This window comes from Metopolophium dirhodum, chromosome 6 (genome assembly GCF_019925205.1).
Source record: "Metopolophium dirhodum isolate CAU chromosome 6, ASM1992520v1, whole genome shotgun sequence".
Lineage (NCBI taxonomy): Eukaryota > Metazoa > Arthropoda > Insecta > Hemiptera > Aphididae > Metopolophium > Metopolophium dirhodum.
The window spans coordinates 33,686,342-33,691,005 of record NC_083565.1 but is presented as its reverse complement, the minus strand read 5'-3'; positions in this window follow the sequence as shown (position 1 = coordinate 33,691,005).

Genomic DNA, 4,664 nt, shown 5'->3' with positions numbered 1-4,664 from the left:
ATTTGAAATAAAATGGTAGTCAAATTAGAACAGTAAATGCAATGTTATTTATTAGAACAGAATAAATGTATAATATCGTTGTTTGTCGTGCAGAATATGGCTGAGTGAGAAGTGAAGTAGCTCTTGTTGTTAGCGGCTCTAGTCTAGGTACATCTGATTATGCTTTGGTCTTGGCGTCCCTATATATGATGTCGGCTTTTTGATCTGGTCGGCGCGTGGACCTAGGTGTCCTTGAGATTGTTATTCTCACAGTGAATGAAACTGCTGCCTCGTAATAGCAATTGTGTTGTGCCCGCTCAGTTTAATTAGTTGTAAAGTGGTTTGCCGAAATGTTCCTTATATGGAATATTCGTAACTACGAGATCATAACATCTCAAGAAAAAACGCTTCTGCCCTGAGTAACAATTATATACCAACACGTGAATCAATTACCTACACATATTATATATAAATACGCAAAGCTATTCCTTTATAAACTGTTTAGGAACATATTCAGTTACCAATTTTATTAGTCTTTTTTCCTATGGATGTCAATAAAACATTAATTGTTGGATAAAAAAATGGAAAATTTAATACAAGGTTCCTACTGTATATTTTTACTGTATTGAAAATTATTAAAAATCCTTAGTCACAGTTTTTTAATAAGCATTTAAAGTTCAAATCTTGACAAAATATGGAAAAATCACGAAAATTAACAAATTATTTTGAGTTGAGAATTCATAAAAGTTTTTCTTTTTAAATCTAAGATTTGAAAATGTCCTACAAGATTATTCATAAATTTTTCTACCTTTATAAAAAAAAATGTTTACAAGCAAATCAAATTAAATTTATATGAGCATTTGAAATTCATATTTTTACAATATTAGATATTCACTCGATTTCTCATGTGGCGGTTTTGTTATTTTATTGTTATTCATAAACGAACAATTGTAGTTACGTGAAAATTTCACTGAATATTTATATTATTATTTTCTACACACCATAAAATTTTGAAAATATTTTGGCTCTTTTTGAGCTGTTTACGGACATTGTCAGTTTTAAATTTTTTTAGTTTTTTTTCTATAAATATCAATTAAATGTTATTTGTTGGGTAAAAAAGCGTGAAAATTTAAATCAAGGCTCCTGATGTATTGTCACAATAGCAGTTGAAAAATATTATAAATCCACAGGCACAAAAGCCTCAAAAGGCTGACTGACTATCTCCGCTCAGAATCGTTTTTCTTATACAATGATATTATATCATTGAATTCAAATTTAACACCATCCATTACATTGACCCACTTGAAACCTACTGTACATCAGAGTGACATCCACTTGCCCACTTTTTTTTTTTTATTGGTTGATATTGATTGTGCATTGACAAGGTTTGTATTTCAAGAGAAACTTCTGGAAAAGTAGGAAATCTGGATGGTCAAATACAGTGGTTGCATCTATTTAAAAATTGTTTATAGAACACGGATGAAGAATATATATATATTTGTTCATAATAGGGCTGCTATTGGTTATAAAGTTAAAAATGTTATTGTTCCTTTGATTGTGAACTGTATAATTTTGGTTCGGTTTTGTGGACGATTAGACTGTAATACTTAGGAATTTGAATAGGAAAAGTTAATAAAATATACTCAATTGTTTTGGTGATGGTGTTGACTACTATTAAAAACTCAGTATACACAACAATATTAATAATAAACTGGTATTTTTTTTATTATTTTTATTTTTTATAAATCGAAAAAGACACATACATACATTATTATTGAAAGTAACATTTTCGAGTATCTTTCTCCTTTAAGCAAAGCTTGTGTTGGAGAAAGAGAGTTATTATATATAAATGATACAATTATTATAATTATAAAATTTACAAATTACAGAGTATAGGTTCTAAGTACATATAAAGCTAAATAAACAAATATAGTTTAGAAATATTATTAAGAAATTGAACATAATAAAGAAAGAAATATAAAATAAACATATTAGTCTAAGATACACGAATAAAACCTCATAGATTAATACTTACAACGCTTAGAATATAAAATAAAATTACAGCAACTCGTTATTTAACTCCAGAAATAAATATTTATATACCAAGCCTTTAATATTAATTCTTTCATCCCCAAGTATTTTTTTTTAAATTCAAAAGGCATAGAATTGAAAAACGTTGGTCCAAGATAATCTACAAAACATTGACCAAAAGATTTATTTGTATAATTAATAGTCAAATCGTATTTCCTCAATTCTCTTTAATTGCGTAACTTTATGATAATTATCTAAATAAATTTCTTAATCAAGTACAATATATAGCAATTTTTTATACAAAAACCTTATTGGCAATACACCAAGTTCTTTATAGTTGGCATTCGTAGATCCTTCTAGTGTGAATTTATTTAGACAAATTCTGACTATATTATTTTGATTAACTACTAGTTAGTATTATAGTATCATATATATTATTATATAATATGTTATCCCAAAGGCCACTCCATACCAATAGACCATATTTGATTGATATAGTGCAAAATATACTATTTTCATTGTTTGTTTAGGTACCATGTTTTTGAGTTTGATCAATTTAAATGTAATAAAACGTAGCTTTCCTAATAAATTATTAATATGAAAATTCCATTTTAAGTTGTTATCAAAGATAACACCCAAATATCGAATTTTTCCAACTATTTTAATTATTTTGCAGTTTTCCTGACTACATATTTTGTTATTGACGCAGCCATGTACTGCTATAGTATTGAAGTTACAATCGGTTATATTAATTGAAAATGGCATAAACACAGTTTTATCAACATTTAAAGATAGATTTCTATCGTTTAAAATTTGTATTATCTGATTGAAACCTCTGCAGGCTTTCTCATATACCCAATCCCATGATTTGTATGAAAATAGAAGACAAGTGTCATCAGCATAAGTAACTATTGACCCATCAAAATTAATATTACAAATTTCGTTAATATACCTATATTTTAAATAGAATGGGTCCAAGAACACTACCTTGAGGTATACCATTTTTAATTCCATATGTGCTACCATTTACTTCATTAATTTTAACTGACTGTTTTCTATTATGCAAATAGCTTTTAAACCAGTTTAGGTTCGAATTATTAATTCCAAAGCTAGGTGGTATGTTTAATAAGATTTCATGATTCGCTGTATCAAAAGCCTTGGCTATGTCTACAAATATTGCTAATGATTTATTGCTATTATGTAGATTAATGTACAGAAATTGAGTGACTTTATAAAGAGCATTCTCAGTACTTAACCCCGGTCTAAAGCCATACTGGTTTTTTGATAATAAGTTATTTTTTTTCTAAGAACTCAATCAGTCTGGCTTTGATAATTTTTTCAAATATTTTAGAAAAATTGCTTAACATGGATATTGGCCTACAGTTGCTCATAATCGATTTATCACCACTTTTAAACAAAGGTTTGACATCAGCTACTTTTAAGGTATTAGGAAAAATACTTTGTTCAATACTTAAGTTAAATATATCAACAAGAGGATTCACTACCAATTTACTAATACATTTTAATATTTTTACGGACACTTTATCCAAACCACTTGCTGTATCGTCTTTAAAGCTATTAATAATATCAAGTATGTCCGACGATTCGATTTTTTTTAGAAACACCTCATTAAAAGAAACGTTATTAGGAACATGAATATTCTCTGAATTGATTGGTTTTTTTATATTATTCTGAATGATATTTATAAAAAAATTATTAAACATATTAGATGCAGTTATTGGATCATTCTTCACATTTACTTCATACTCATTATTTTTTATTTTGACAATGTCATCTTTAAACCTCAATATAGAACCTGTAACTTCGTTTATTAGATTCCATGTCGGAATTTCCATAACGACCAGTTGTCCGCACATAATTTTGTTATCTTCACCGAGTCTTCCATGACCAATGGATCCCGTATACCTGTATACCAATTTACCAACAACATTTTACCATGTACACTGTTCCGCCGTTTTCCCGAAATCCAGGGTATCTCCGACTGGTTGTAGTTTTCTGCGTTAATACAAATACAAAAATACTTCGATCACGAATCCACTAGACTGTGTGTCTGGGCATCTGTGTTCTGGGCAACTGTGTGTCCTGAGCACCTGTGTCCTAGGAATCAGTGTCCTGAGCCCATAACCTGTTGAAAGTGACGCTGAACGGACTAATGACTTCAGTATTAGTATAAATGAATAGTAACACGACAATATGATTATGTACAAGTATAATATATAATAACGTTCAACTGAACTATTTAACTGTGACAATACACACCGTATATCCACTGTACGACGGCGCCTGTGCAAGTGAGTATTACATACTTCAAAGGCTCTATATAAATGCACAACCGAGGTCGTGTTACATCGGTAAAGAGAGTTAGTCGTATACTCGTATAACTAGATACTAAATTGTACACACGTGTAAAGGTTGACTACTAATATTAATTGTATATTTCAACAGGGCTGAGGTTAATAATCCATAGTCATCCATTATTTTAAACGTATGTTCTTTGATCTCAATATTATACGAGTAGTAGATTTATCAATTGCATTTTTAATTATTTTATCAAAAACATTATAACAGTGATTGACATCATTATAGACATTATATACTTCGGTCCAATTTTCATTGGCTAATATTGACGTAAT